This window comes from Mus musculus, chromosome 3 (genome assembly GCF_000001635.26).
Source record: "Mus musculus strain C57BL/6J chromosome 3, GRCm38.p6 C57BL/6J".
In the NCBI taxonomy this organism is placed as follows: Eukaryota; Metazoa; Chordata; class Mammalia; order Rodentia; family Muridae; genus Mus; species Mus musculus.
Genome location: NC_000069.6, coordinates 3548411 through 3565082, shown reverse-complemented (window position 1 = coordinate 3565082; position 16672 = coordinate 3548411). Strand labels below are relative to the sequence as shown.

Genomic DNA, 16672 nt, shown 5'->3' with positions numbered 1-16672 from the left:
TAAACTCAGGTCTTTTTATCCACTAAGCCATTGGGTCTCCTCAATGCATTGTAAATAATAAAATCACAAGTCTTCAATCTTCAGCCTTATGCTTACCTTCAATGCTACACAGATTCATTGGGGTTGGGGTACAGAGAATAAATATAGAAGAACATTCTTTTTGTATTTAGAGCTGTGATAAGAGTAATACACATGTAACATATTCAATACCTATGAAAGGTACATAGTTCTATACCCATTTTTCATACAAGAAAATGAAACTGAGAAAATTGATTGTCTACTCCACATCTATGACTGAGAAACATATATCAAAGTCTTTTTTCTTTGTGCTTTGACAGCTTCCCTTGAGAAAAGTTAAGTGGCTTGGTCTGTTCTGTTCATAGCTTTTGTTTATTCCTGACCTAATCTTTACAACATTATCACAAACTAATATCACAACATTATTCCTGTTTTTCCAATTAGAAAACCAAGGTCCAGAGAAGGGAAATGATCCCTCAAGTCAAACTAATTCGACAAGACAAGATGGACTGAATTACCTGGATTCACACTCTTGTACCCTTTCCTCCGCTCCAAATTGTCTTCTTTCAAAGGGAAGAACAATGAAACAGAAGCAGAGCTGAATGAAGAAGACCAGATAGGGAAATTTTGAGAATTCTACTGTTTATTGTGGAGGGCTATTGAATCTAGGAGATAATTTCTAGGAAAGTACCTTAAAATATCTGAATCACTCCAACATCAAACATCATTACTAGCCATTCAAATTCACAGAAGATTACATCACACGTCTTTCTACAGTTCCACATGAGATTGCTAATATAAAATAACCACACAGTTAATGAATTACTTAAATGCCCTACAGAAAATGAAACAAAAGGAAGACTGCCTGACACTCTGAAGATAATGGTACAGAGTTGGTTATATGAGCTGGCTTCCTCCTCATGATATACAGTCCCCACTGGCAGTGGAATAATTCAAATTTTCAATTTTTCCTTGGGTTCATTATGAACTAAATCAAAAGTATGCATGTCAGAATTTTGATATTCTGGCACATAATGAAAAATAAATAGTATGTCCCACTACCTGAACCCTTCAAGCATTTTTTATTTTGATTGTCTTCCCATTATATTGAGAAATTTTCTGGATTTTATCAAGAAGATCACCCAAACAAGTTAGGGCATTATTATAGTGCTTGTGGTGCCAGAGAAGAATGAGTCATGGAGCACATGAGTGAATAAAAGTCAGAGAGTTGTGACAAGGATCATAATGAGATCAGACAAGAAGTTATTGGGTTTACTATAAAGAGAAAAGAAGAAGAAGAAGAAGAAGAAGAAGAAGAAGAAGAAGAAGAAGAAGAAGAAGAGGAGGAGGAGGAGGAGGAGGAGGAGGAGGAGGAGGAGGAGGAGGAGGAGGAGGAGGAAGAGGAGGAGGAGGAGGAGGAGGAGGAGGAGGAGGAGGAGGAAGAGGAAGAAGAAGAGGAAGAAGAAGAAGAAACAGATCAAAATGATTTAACCCCTTGCAACCCTGTGCAGTGCAAGCACTGTAACATTATTTGATTGACTGAATTTCTTTTCAGATTGGACCTATAGCAATAGCTTATAAAGTGCAAAAGTAAAAGCCAGTTAGGAAGATATGCTATAAAATATCCTTAATGCAAACATTCTGTACTGATATTAGTAGAACACAACATGTGTTCTTGTTCACTGACAGCAGCTACACTTTCCTAATTCACTGAAGAATTTTAAATCAAAAGTCTGTTTCTACTATAGTGAAGATGCACAAAACTAAACGATTTCTATGTCTTGGACAAGGCATAAAGTAAGATAAAATGACTCTTGAGGGAATGCAAACTCTAGAGTGATAGAGAAGCAATTATATGAATTTCTACAATTACATTTTGAAAATAATACATCTCATGTGGTTAAAGAATTTATTAATTATTTAAAGAAACAATCCTAAAATATTAACAAAAGTTTTTTAAGCAATGGAAAACAATACTTATCATGCATATATTTCCTTTTCTTTTCTTTTCTTTTTACTCCACTTTATTTTTTACTGACACAGTGATTGTACAAATTTATTGGGGTGGTAGGTTATAATTCAATACATCTATACAATGTAAAATGGTTAAGTCAGAAATTAGCATGTATAATTCCTTAAATATAATTTCTTTGTGGGTCATCTTTGAAATTTTCTAATTTTATTACATATTTTCTTCATTTACATTTCGAATACTATGCCAAAAGCCCTCTATACCCTTCCCCGACCCTGTTCCCCAACCCACCCACTCCGGCTTCCTGGCCCAACTTGTAATAAGGACACATGCTCCATTATGTTCATAGCAGCCTTATTTATAATAACCAGAAGCTGGAAAGAACCCAGATGTCCCTCAACAGGGGAATGGATACAGAAAATGTGGTACATTTACACAATGAAGTACTACTCAGCTATTAAAAAGAAAGAATTTATGAAATTCCTAGGCAAATGGATGGACCTGGAGGGCATCTAGAGACGGCCATACCCGGAGTACTATTCAGCAATTAAAAACAATTACTTCATTAAATTCTTATGAAAATGGATGGATTTGGAGGATATCATCTTGAGTGAGATAACCCAATCACAAATGACACACATGATATGCACTCACTGGTAAGCAGATATTAGCCCAGAAACTTAGAATATCCAAGATATTATGTGCAAAACACATGAAACTCAAGAAGAAACCAAATTGTGGCTATTACGCTCCTTCTTAGTATGGGGAACAAAATACCCATGGAAGGATTTACAAAGACAAAGTTTGGAGCTGAGATGGAAGGAAGAACCATCCAGAGACTGCCCCACCTGGGGATCCATCCCATATACAACCACCAAACCCAGACACTATTGCATATGCCAGGAATGTTTTGCTGACAGGCTCCTGCTATAGCTCTCTCTTGTGAGACTATCCAGCGTCTGGCAAATTCAGAAGTGGATGCTCACAGTCATCTATTGAATGGAACACAGGGCCCCTAATCAAGGAGCTAGAGAAAGTACCCAAGAAGCTAAAGTGGTCTGCAACCCTATAGGAGGAACAACAATATGAACTAACCAGTACCCTCCAGAGCTGTGTCTCTCGTTGCATGTGTAGCAGAGGATGGCCTAGTCGTTCATCAATGGGAGGAGAGGCCCTTGGTCTTGCAAGGATCATATGCCCCAGTATGGGGTAATGCCATATATTATTATTAGTTGCTAACACACCTAAATTTTATAAATTAAAATTTATAAATAAAAATTTTACAAAATATCTTTTGTTTTTACAATAGGAAATGAAGTATTAATAAAATACATTTACATAAATGTATATTCATAAGACACATGTACACAAGCTCATTCACATATTGGATAAGGTACTGAGAATGTACCAAGGATGCTGTTCATGACTTGTGTTTGTTTGGGGGTTGGAGGTATCACAGAGCTACATCCCTTTCCACATGGAATAAATCCTTTAAGACATAGTTGACCAACATGCTCTGAAACCCCAGGGAAGGATCACTAACTCCTTTTATGAGACAGGAATGGCCAAAGAATAAAGCAAACTTTTGATTTGGTTCTTGAAAACAGATCCAGATTTGGTGAATAAAGAAGACAGTTTGTGACACTCTAAAAACAGTGACTGAATCATCTGAAGAGTAAAGGAAAAGTGTTTGTTTGGTTTTTTGGCTTGTTTGTTTTTGTTTTTAAATCTACATTTTCCTAGGTAGCACAGGCTGATCCTCATCTCACAATCCTACTGCCATCATCTTTGAATACTAGGATTTTATGTAAATGCCACAATACCCAGTCAAGTGTTAGTTTTGAAGTATGTTTTCTAGAAACACTGAGCGTTTGATAAGGAAAAATAGCTAGAAATTGTAGGTTTCCCAGGTGGAGTGCAGTCATAAAGTACTTAGATATTATCTGAAGATATTTTAGTTTTATCCTGTAGTCAATGGAAGCCAGAACTTAACATCTGAAACTTCTAAGTACAGGCACTCTCAGATTTCTCTCTTAAAGTAAGATGCTTCAGCCTCCAGGCTTTTGCAAGTCAACGTTTTAGTTAAAAGTGAAGTCTCTCAGTTAAATTAAATGAAGTGAGGAGACAATTTCCTTATTTAATGGTGTAAACCTTTAGTCTCTGGTTGTTGGGAGGTTGGGGTAGGCAGATCTTACACTTAAAGTGGGCCAGTTTGAGACTCACAGAGATCCTACTTCAGAATGAAAGTAAAAAGAATAAGGCTGGAGCTCAAAGGTAGAGCACTCACCCAGCTCACAGACCCTAAACTTAAACCTATTACATTAATATATATTAAAGGATTAGAGAAAGAAAAATGTCAGGATAATCCAAGAAGAATTGGTATAGGGCCATTAAAAAAGGAATCCAAGAAATGACTGGGGTTTGTTGGAAATCAGGTGTCTCTGGAATATTCAATGACAAGTATGATATTCAATAATATGTCTGATATTTACAGGGAGACTGTAGTCCTTTCTTCTCTTTTTCTATCATTACTAAGATAAGATCTTCAAGGGTAAATGCAAGCAAGTTGATGAGTAACGTTTTCATTTTAATAAGGGAAACTGCTTTGAAAAGTATGAGACAGCTTCTGATAATAACAAAACAAGCAAACAGAACACCAAGAACAGCAACAACACTATAGGCCATTATTACAGTTTCCTCCCCATAGAGATTACATTTTTGTCTCAATTATTCACTTCCTAATGGGTTGATTCCATACCCACACCCTGCGCTGTAGTTTACTGTGACTCTGGGATGGGTAGAGTACATTTCCCCAGACCTGGTAACTGCATTGATTAGCAGAGTCAGAATGATATAATGACCGGAATGACCTGGCATGCTTTCTTGTGTACCAGACAATTTACCAGAGTTTTCTTGTTCCTCCAGCGTATACTTCAATCTAAATCCCAATCAGAACTCCATGTTTTTATTTGAATAGACCAAAAGAAGACCTTTCTAGGAGAAAACAGTACTAGTCAGTCCCTAGGAAACAAGCCAGTAAAGAAGATGGAGCAAAATGGTAGCAAGGAATACAGGTACAACCAAGTAATACTTAATGTTAAATGTACAAGGGAGTTAAGAGAATGGAATGACAGGTGGAGTAGTAAATGCTATTCCAAACTACACCCTAGGCACCACGCACGATTATCACCAGAGAAAAGATATAATTACAAATCACATATTATGTTACATAATTATATATGTGATATGAATATAATTATTATTTTCTATATTATAAGCGACAAAATTATTAAATATCATATATTGTTGTTTATACACTCATATAGAAGTATATGTGACATTTTTATTTCAAGAAAAGAGATTAACCAATAATTTCTTTTCAAATGTAATGTGAATGTACATTATTTAGAATATCCACTATTAGTATGGATTCTAAAAAAATCCCTCTAGCAGCCCAGATTTTGTAGAACATGACTCAAAAATTGGCTATGTTTGTGAAAGTTACATCCAAAGTTGCAAATTCACTAGGGTACAGGTCCTCACTGATGTGTTACACTTCCAGGAAATTTTTTTTTTTTTTTTTTTTTTTTTTGGTTTTTCGAGACAGGGCTTCTCTGTATAGCCCTGGCTGTCCTGTAACTCACTTTGTAGACCAGGCTGGCCTCGAACTCAGAAATCCTCCTGGCTCTGCCTCCCGAGTGCTGGGATTAAAGGAGTGTGCCACCATGCCTGGCTGGAAATTTTCTTAATATGTATGGATGTTTTGTCTTTGTGTAGATCATGTATGCATGCACATCCAGTATGTATACATTGTCTACAGATGGCAAAAGAGGGCTTCAGACCTTCTGAAACTGGAATTACTGATGAGTGTAGGTTCTGGGAATCAAATCCAGGTCTGCTGGAATAAAAATGTTCTTACTTTATGTATAGCTGAATTTTAATGGCACACCGGCATGTATCTAATGAAAGTAAATGAAGGTGACCCAAAGATCAATCCTATTTCAAAAAACACTGAAATGTTTGGTCTTCTTTATTATTATATACCAAGTATACAGTGAGTATTTTATTATAACATTTTCATACATGTGAATTTTGGCCACATTTGCAACTCCTCAGCCTCATCTCTCATGCCCCTGATCACTGTCTTCTTTCTAACTTATATCTTTACTAATTCTGGAAAAATCAATGAGGTTAGGATGTTAGCAAAATGAGAGAGCCTCTACGTCTCATAATCTCTCCTAGCACCTAGTAGGAGATGCTGTATCCATCTCACTGCCTTGGGAGTTTCTATTTTGCCTTTTATTTTATGACATATTTCATACGTCATACCCAGTAACAGTATCAGATAACACTCCTCTCAGTTTTATCCTCAATATTTGGAATAAAAAGAAGAAAAAAATAGAAAGAAGCACAGAGAGAAGAAGGGAATGAAAGAGGGGAGAACATGTGGAAAGAAAATGTTGATAGCAGTTGACTGTTTCCTAATTACACAGTGTTAGAAAAGAAGTCCCAGTAAATGCTGAGTAACCATGGGCCATGATGGGACTGTCCCAATAAAACAAGGGCAGGTAATGAGGGATGAGGGAATGTCTTTAGTAAGATGCTTGCTACAAAATGAGCACTCATACATTTCATGAATAAGTAAGAGACACCTGGCTTAAGAAACATGTTAAGACAAGAATAAGAATTCTGAAAAATAACCTTCTTCAAGGAGCTGATCAATAAATACATAGAGAAAGTTGATCTGGTACAGTGACCACCTGTGTAACACAAAACAGACATATGCATGACAAGAAACAATAGCAAAGTTGGAGGTCATGAGTTGACAGATGTGGGAGATGTGGCTGTTCTTTAATTTTCAATATTGGGCTAATTATGAATGATGACCCCATCCAATAGCAGTACCCTACGGTAAGCATTTATAAATATATAGAAATATATAGAAAACAATGTGAACTAAACATAAATGTGTATATAAATATATTTAGTATATAAATTTAAATTATATAAGATGCATTTATATGAATATATAGAGTATATGCCAGTCTGAGGATATGTTGCTTAAATACATGCATATATTTAAACTAATATGCAAAGAAATTTTTCTTAAAAAATAAGAGTTAAAAAATCATAAAAATAAGAATAAAAGCATTAAATACATGAAATCTATGTGTATCCTTGTGGTGTGTGTGTGTGTGTGTGTGTGTGTGTGTGTAAAATAAGCAAGCTACAGAAACATGCAATCTCATACATGTATAGCCAAGGTAACATTTGTTCTTGGTCAGAGCAAAAGACAGCACTGTGATGGTACTACTAATCCACAATAAGAAAAAGAGACATATTTTCATAAAAAGAACTCCATTCAAGGAAAAGGTCACCTGAATAGTGTATAGTCTACTTTACAGGAAAGTAAATTGACAAAATACAATCAAGTGTATCAGTTTATTACAAGATAGTTAAGCAGAGAGACACTTGATTCAGAAAAAAAAAAGGTCATAGAACAAAAAGCAGCTGTTGGAAGATAGTACAGTGGAAGAGAGACAATAGGAACAAAATTCCTTGTAAAAAGAAAATGTTGAGTGGCTTAAGTATAGAGGAACATACAGCTAGCCTTAAGGAGTTAATTTGGTATTTAAAATCTTAAGAACCTATATGTCCAATGAATATAAGTATCATTTAAAATCTCTTTAAAATTACTAAGTAAATAACAAATATTTTAAACATAGCAAAAATGGAATTAGCAAATACACATTGACTGTTTTCTGATCTGTGTGCACACTCATCAGCATGTACTATATTACTTCCTTGGAAGCATGTGCTCCCAGGAAAGGGGCAAGAATGTAGACAAGATGGCTAAGCTATCTCAGGCTTCTTCCACTGATCTCAATAAGATGAGGCAACTTGAAGGATAGGGGCTGTGATTAAGGATATTATTTTATCTACATTCTGGTGAGGACACTTAACATCTGGGGGAGGGCCAGAAGTGTCCAAAAAGGAAATGAGATGACAGTGTCAAGTTTGAGGAGAGTAGGGAAAGTTCATGCAGCCAGAAAAACAAAGGGGGAGGGTGTTCCTGGCGAACAGAGAAAGGTGGTCCTGCTGACACCTTGATTTTAGCACAGGGAGACTCCTTTTGGACTTCTGAACTCTAGAACTATAAAATGTTATTTTCTGTGATTTCAGAATAATTCAGTCTTGTGGCAACTTCTTACAGTAGAAATAGCAAACTAGTACAAATTTTCTTTCAAATTGGAATGGCATAAACTTAAGACTTGTTTCTGCTGTTTGATTTGGGGCAGGCTCTACTAGCTTCTGTTTCATTATCTACAAGTTGAAATAATAAAAATATCTATTGACACAACAGTGGTGATCATTAACCTACAGTCAGAACTCATTGAAGGTAGATATTATCATGAAGTGTTTTAATAATAAAAACAAAATGGAATAAAATTTGTAAGAAAATTAATAATCCTTATCACAATTTTTATTACTCTTACCTCTCAAACTTAAAGGACAGCCAGTGATTCTTCATAAAATATTGTCTACAATGTGGAATTTGAAGGAAAACTGTTCCATTGTTGGAAATACTTCATGATTTGAGCTTATTCACTGCACTCCTTTAATATCAAGCCTCTTTGGGGGGAAGAGGCAATATCCTTGACTGGCTGTACATTCATGAGTAGAGTTGCTTTTATGGCTCTGAATGTAATAGAACCTAAGTAAATACTGATAAGCTCCCTATTCTTCTGAGACATTGCCACCCACATAATATTATCCTATCATTGGAAATCCCCACAGTTTTGATAAGAATGAAGGCAAGAACTCTTTTATATATAACACTTATCAATTAGAATCAAAGAAACATTCATCATTTTATTTGAAAGGGCTATGAGTTTGTGAAAAATCCCTCTTGAAGCATATATAATGAAATTTTGTCTTTCTTGTCTTTTACGCACCTTCACCTAATTTGGGATGGTAATATTAGCTTTCAAGTTTATCTGTTTTCCAAGCATGTTTAAATTAACATGGTTTGCATTTGTAGAAGGATTACATGAAGAAATGAATTAAAATCAGTATTTCTGTCACCAGTGTTTCCATATGAAGAGACCTGAAATAAAACAATAACTGTTCTTTTTCACTGCAAAATCAGATCCTGTCTTCATTAATTATGTCCGTGAGAAATTAATTAGCTCCCTTAAACCACTTACTAAATGTTTTCTTTAACTACATAAACACCAGTTACTAAATTTTACCCAACACTCTTTAAGTATAGGTTTTTACAAAAAGATTTTTATCTCCTATTTAGAAAATAATGTTTTCTAGATGTTATATTTCTGTATACAGTATCATAACACAGAATGTATCAATTTGTATCTGTGAAGCTTCATAATGTGGTATAAAATATGAGTAAGGAAAAGCCAAGCAGAGTGATGTGCATGGATAATCCCAGTACTGGGAGCCAGAAGAAGGAAGATACGGAGTTCAAGACCAGTCTGGGATCTGTGTCAATCTGTCTTGTGTGTGTGTGTGTGTGTGTGTGTGTGTGTGTGTGTGTGTGTGTTTGTGTGTGTGTGTGTGTGTGTGTTTTCATACACACATGTACACAAACACACAGATATACACACACAGACACACATGACTAAGAAAGGTGATGATCTACTATGTAATTCTCCTGCCATCAATATGAATTTTTTGTTGGCATGTGAGTCACTTCACAACACAACTGCCATTATTAAAAATACCTCTTTCAGATCCTGGGCACAATGTACAAATGGAAAGTGACTTAAGTGGCTACTCTTCTACAGACAAGTGTGCCTCCACAACAATCAGCCTGTGGGTCAGTCACATCAGCACTGGGAGAGGTGGACAGGTGGCTTTATGATGAAATGCTTGTGAGAACAAACTGCACATATGCACTCATGCATGCATGTATATGTTTGCCTGTGTTTCATAGGAGAACCTAGCAGCATGTATGAAGACAGCATACATGTTATTTGCAAATACAAATAAATAAGAAGTCAAATCTTGAAAAGCTTTTACTTCCCAGTGTCAGTCAGCAAAGCCACTCATTTTTTTTGGAGGCTCCTTATCCCATGAACATACATTATATAGCTTATTGAGCACAAAAATTAAAGCTGTTTCCTGCATAATGAGAAAGTTCCAATTTAACTTGAAACCTCATCCTAGGAATTCATGACACTGTGAATACTTGGCTGCTTAGAGACACAGTCATTCACTGCTTCAGGCATGTTTACTGTTATTCATGCACATAAATGCATCAATCCTATCCAAATGCACATGTGTAAGTTCCCCAGAAGCAGGAAGCTCTTCACTGGAGTTCTATCTTTTATACGACTCTTCACTGTTTTGGATGGTGAGACAGAGATAGACAGGAGAGAGAGGAGGGCAGGGGAGATTTTGTTCAGTGGATACACAGTGAATGCATATTTGAAGAATAGTTAAAATAAATTGATGAGAATTTTACAATGTATTTTGAATACATTTATAAAAGTTTGTTTTAGGACCCTTAGCATTTGAAATAAAAGTCACTGCTTCCCTTATTCTACCTCCAAAATCATAGTTACAATCTCAAAATGTCAGTAGGAAAACATACATGAAAGGGGGGGGGACTATTAACTGTCTTTAGTTTTTGCCCTTTATTTAGAAAGCCAGCCAGAAATGAAAACTGTGTTCTTATATTTGACCCATTTCCAGCGGTGAAGAAACATGTACTCTGTCCCTGAATGCCAGCCACAAGCATAGATTATGGCTTGTTCCAACAAGGTGTCAGTTCAGTTCCAAAAATAAACCATGTGTATTGTGCATATAGGAAACAAAGACAATAAGACGCTACAATACCCATATCCCAAGAGCTCATGTTTTTTTAATTTTCCTTGCTCAGAGTCAGTTTCTGTTTACTTGATATTACTGTTTGAGGGGAAATAATGACACCTTAGCCCCTACTTCACTGGAGGAAATGAAGCCTTTTCAAACTAACCTCTGCTTGCTATTAGAGCTTCTTTCTTTTTGACAGCATTATCTCCATGCTAAGTAAATAAAACTTTGGAGTCTTAAATATAAGTACAGAGTGGCTTCTTTCTCTTGATTGCTTTCTTCTTTACCTTTCTCCTTAGTGGATGTAAAATTTCTTGACCTACCTCATTAATCTATATACTAATGAAGTAGGTGTCTACCTATATACTCCCAAACTCAGGGATATCCTGGCCTATAGGAAGTTTAAGATACATATATATTAATCATCTACTAGTGAGCAGGTTCATCTCTGATGCTGGCACAGGTGTGTGCATGTGACTATATGAATGCCTCTGCATGTGTGCTCACATGTGTGCTAAGATAAAAGGTTTATATCAGGCATCTTCCTCAATTGCTTTCTACCTTATGTTTGATATAGTGTCTTTCACTGAACCTGGAGGACACTGATTAGTCTGGTTTGGCTAACTGCAGGCATCTGCCTCTTATCTTTTTAGCACTGAGGTTACAGATGTCCAACAAACCCTGATTTTTTTTTTTTTTTTTTTGGTGTGAGTGCTAAAAAGTTAAACAGGAGTCCTCAGTTTCACAGTAAGCATGTTATATACTGAGGAATCTCTCTTTCTCAGAGACTGCTAGTTTTTAAACATAATAAATATTGTATTGTCTTCAAAATAAACATTTTCTCTGTCTTCTATTGCAAAGGCTGATCAGTATGTACATGTATAATATATGCATTAGACACATCTAATGCATGATATGTATTAGATGTGTATAATGATTATGTGCATGTTTATATTTATAGATATGCATATGTTTTAAAACACCATTTCATTGTATATACTGTACCAGTATAGTCTAATTTTATAATTCTAATGAATAACTTGTTTTAATTATCTGCAAAATTCTAATTAAAGAGTAATTCTTCCTCATTGTAGCCCACTTGCTTTTCACAGGGTTTTTCCTACAGCTTCTAACAAGATTCATTCAATAGATAAGCCACTGTGGAAATTACTACAGAACATCTCAAATAGCTCATACCTAAATGAAAGTTTTAATTCTGGTTCTGCTATCTGCTGTTTCATTCTGAATCAAATCAGTTCGTTAATGTGAATGATGCCGTTATAAAGATTTACCTTGTGGTTGTAGAGCTGGCAAATGTATGTATGGTAAAAGACCAATGGACAAGACGCCTTTGGTTTAAGGTCAAGATAGAGAAAAATACAGCTACCTGGCAAGGCAAGTACTTTATGGTGCCAAGTAAATAAGCAAGGATTCAGAGCATTAATACCCATATCTTTATATGTTCTTAATCACAGCAGAGGCATTTTTATTTCATCATGCAAACTGATGAACACAAACTTGTTTTACCAGGTCTGAAGCCTTATCCATTGCCATAACACAAAGCCTTCAACTATGCTCTGAATACTTCTGATGACTAGTAGAATCCTGAATCAATAGGTAAGTAGGTGTCTTCTAAATATACCAGAGGCTTGCCAAACATATAATCAACCAGATAACTAGCATATTGTATATGCTAATATTTTTATATAGACAGTTCATTGTACATCTTCTGTACACTAAGAATTCAACGTCTGTAGACTAAGAATAGATTTTATTTACTGTCCTTAAAAGAACTATCATTTGTATATATATCTCCTACAGTTGTTTCATTGAAAATACCCCACCCCCCTTCAGGTTTATGGTCCCTAGTGGGTGCCACACTTAGGGGAGGTTACAAAACCTTTCAAAGGTATAGTCTTTTGTTGTTTGGTTTTTTTTTTGTTTTTTTTTTGTTTTGTTTTTTTGTTTGTTTGTTTGTTTGTTTTTTGATACAGGGTTTCTCTGTGCAGTCCTGGCTGTCCTGGAACTCACTCTGTAGATCAGGCTGGTCTCGAACTCAGAAATCCACCTGCATCTGCCTCCCAAGTGCTGGGATTAAAGGCATGTGCCACCACTGCCAGGCCCAGAAGTAAAGTCTTGATGGAGGAAGTATTTCACTAGGGGGAAGAGGAGTCGAGTTTGAGAATTTATAGCTTTGTTCAACTTCCTCTTTCATGTCTGTGCTTCCTGTGTGAGGTTAACATGTGATCAGCCAGCTGTCTGCTTCTGCAGCTATGCCATGCCTTCCCCACTATGATGAACTCTACCACTTTGAAACTGTAAGTTAAAATTAACACCTTTTTTTCTTAAGTTGCTTTTGGTCACAATACTTTATCACAGCCAGTATGAAGTGACTAGTACAATTCCGAAGATGATATTTCTGAGTAAATTTTTCAACTTTAAAAACTAAAAGAAACAAATGGTAACACTTATGCTTCTGTGTGTATGCTTCTAAGTAGTTTAGGTTGCTGTTTTTCTTTGGAGATGGCCCACTATGTGACCCTAGGAAAATCTATGAATAAAAAGGCCATGCACTCACACTATGTGTGAGTCACACATGCTATGTTGTAGTTATATATGACTGCAATCACTGTTTGTGGTGGTCAAACAATGGAAAGCATACTGAGCTACACAGAAGGATTGTATCAAAAAGTAAGGGATGGGCATAGATCGTTTAGCAGATCAGGGATGTTGCTTTGTCAGCCTGGCATAACAACCTTCATTGCTGGAACCCAAATAAAGGTTGAAAAAGAGAACCAGTTTGCTGGGTGTGGTGGTGCACACCTTTAACCCCAGCACTTGGGAGGCAGAGGCAGGCAGATTTCGGAGTTCAAGGCCAGTCTGGTCTACAGAGTGAGTTCCAGGACAGCCAGGGCTGCAGAGAAACCATGTCTAGAAAAACAAAACAAAACAAAAATCCCTCTAGAAGCAGTTTTATGACTGCTATATGTGGATTATGTCATATATACCCCTACCACATACAATAATAAGAAATTTCAATTAAATATTAAGCATTTATTATATGCTTGGAAATGTACTAAACATTTTAGAATTAACTTATTTAAGTTACTTTAACATTCAGTAATTAAATTATTTAAGCATATATTGTAGTCAGCTTGGACTTATAGGGCTGATGTTTTAATTAGCTCTCTATATTACAGAGGATTAAAGTCTGAGATCAAGGTACTACCATGCTTGCACTCCTGTTGAGTTGTTTTCTCACTTGCAGATGATCTACCTTTTCAATGGCTTCTTGAATGAGCTCTCTCCAAGGTTAGATATGGTGTAATGGAGTTGTTCCCAACCTTCCTAAAACTGCCACCCTTTAATACAGTTCCTCAGGTTGCAGTGACCCTCCCAACCATAAAATTGTTTTTTCACTACTTCAAGACTGTAATGTGACGATTTTTATCGATTGTAAATATATGCTATTCAACTCCAGAGACATTGCAGCCAACAGGTTAAGAAACACTAGTGTAAGCCGGGCATGATGGTGCACGCCATTAATCCCAGCACTCCGAAGGCAGAGGCAGGCAGATTTCTGAGTTCAAGGCCAGCCTGGTCTACAAAGTGAGTTACAGGACAGCCAGGGCTATACAAAGAAACCCTGTCTCAAAAAAAAAAAAAAAAGAAAAGAAAAGAAAAGAGAGAGAGAGAGAGAGAGAGAGAGAGAGAAAGAAAGAAAGAAAGAAAGAAAGAAAGAAAGAAAGAAAGAAAGAAAGAAAGAAAGAAAGAAAGCGAAATGAAACACTAGTGTAGTATTAGGAAGATTGGGAGAGGCACAGCATTCCTGTGTTGGAATTCCTGTGTTGGGTTCCACCCAATCCAACCCTAATTGACTCCTATGTTCCATATCTAAATCTAGTAGTTTAGGAATAGGGTACTAAAGTACTAAATCTAGTACTTTAGGAATAGGGTAGCGTATAAAACATATTCTATACCTATTATTTTTATTATTTTACATAATGAAGTAAAAAAAATAATCAGGATAATAGAGGCCAACTCAGAACCTAATCCTAGGAGGACCAAATGTTTTTTCCCTCTGCTTCCTTAAAGAAACAACACTGAGATGTCTCCTGCCCTAAAATGAGGAGTTGACTTATAGTGTTTGAATATCAAGAGGAGGGATGGCAACAGTGTTGAGAAAGCCCAACACTGACATTATTTCTCTGTGAGGTAATATTGAACAATCACATCTTTGAAAATGTAACTTATAGAGTCATTCATCATTTCATTAGTTCATTATAAACATGACATTGTATACCAGGGTATGTGTCAAAGATCTAAACGAATGATAAGGGTATGTGCCTCAAGAATTTCTCACTGAAATGGAAAGTAAACATCCATTGCCCACATTGAAATTCCTGTTTGTGTCACTGGCTGGTAAAGTGCTCAGGCTTTCTTAAAAAGAAGTGCTAGGAAATTTCCCCAAATATTATCTCTTTAAATCTCTATCCTTTGTAAAATTATGATAGGACCTAGAAAGTGAAGAAAATACATCTATACTACTTGGGGTTCTGTGAAGGCTAAAAAACAGAAAACACAAAAGTCATCCTGGTGCTCTGTAAACTTTAAAATTAAAATGACTGGCTGTTGTGTTGTGCTATTAATAGCACTGGCATAAATACAGGTAATGGGATTATACCAACACTGAATATCTACTCTGTAGTGATATATATTTTGTAATTTAGTACATAACTGCAGGATTGCTTTAAACTTATATTACACCACCTTCGTAAAGATAGTCAGCAGCTCCCTTCCGCCACAACGGGGACAATAAGCATTTTGAGATAGAGCTGCTCTTACAACATTTTCCTTAGTGAGATGTGATCAGGAGTGAAGACTGCTACTTGTGGGCCTGGACCCTCTGACAATGTGTAGCAAAGGGTAGGAAAGCAATGCTTTCCTGTTTTGGGAAGTTGGGGTAGAGATGAGCCTGTAATTCTGCTTCAGATAAACAGAACACAGCTACAGTGCAAGTTGTAATTCTTCAGAACCACCGACTGATGTAAGAGACGTGTCTCAAAACAAGCAAATTGAAGAGAATCATCTAAAATGATTTCAACGTTTAATATATAGCCACCATACTCAAAACTGAATTGGCCTGAATAAAGAGACATATTCAGCAGAAGAATGCATGGAACCCAGAAATTAGTCTATACAGTTGGAATATATTAAATTTTTTTACAAAGATGCCCTGAAGGCACTTGAAGAAATGATGGTTTCTTCAGTAAAATAATTAGTCCTGGGAAGCCTAGATATTCATATACAGAAGAAAGAAATTAACTCCTCGTCTCATATGATATATTCACTTAATCTGGATGATAGGCATAAACATAAGATCTGAAGTTATGAATCTATTAGGTTTATTTGGGAAAAGGAAAATAAAGCTTCATAGTACAAGTCTGGATAACAATTTTAGGAAATGACAGAATAGCAAAATTAAGGTAACAAAAGCCAAAATTAAGCAATTTGGACTATATCTACTCAGAAGGCTTCATCCAGTAACATAAAGGAAACAACTTCAGAGAAGACAAAAGCCTATAGTGTGGGAGCACACAATGTAACTATAAACATCTTAGAAAGAAACATTGTCAAATCTAGATCAGAAGTTCAAAAATGCAATAAACTAATTTAAAAAATGGACAAAGGACCTGTATAGATATTGCTGTAAAGAAATAAAAATGATCAATAGGTATATGAATTTAGGCATAAAAAATTCCAACATTGCTAATCATCCAGGAAATTTAAATTAAAACCACAGTAAAGTACCACCTCAAAAGGATATAAAGGAACCATTGACCAGAA

General features: G+C 35.9%; 1 protein-coding gene across 1 annotated transcript in view; it reads right to left on the bottom strand.

Moving 5' to 3' along the window:
* Hnf4g (hepatocyte nuclear factor 4, gamma) overlaps positions 1–16672 on the bottom strand; it is a 151771-nt gene that overhangs the window by 94718 nt on the left and 40381 nt on the right. The window lies entirely within an intron of this gene.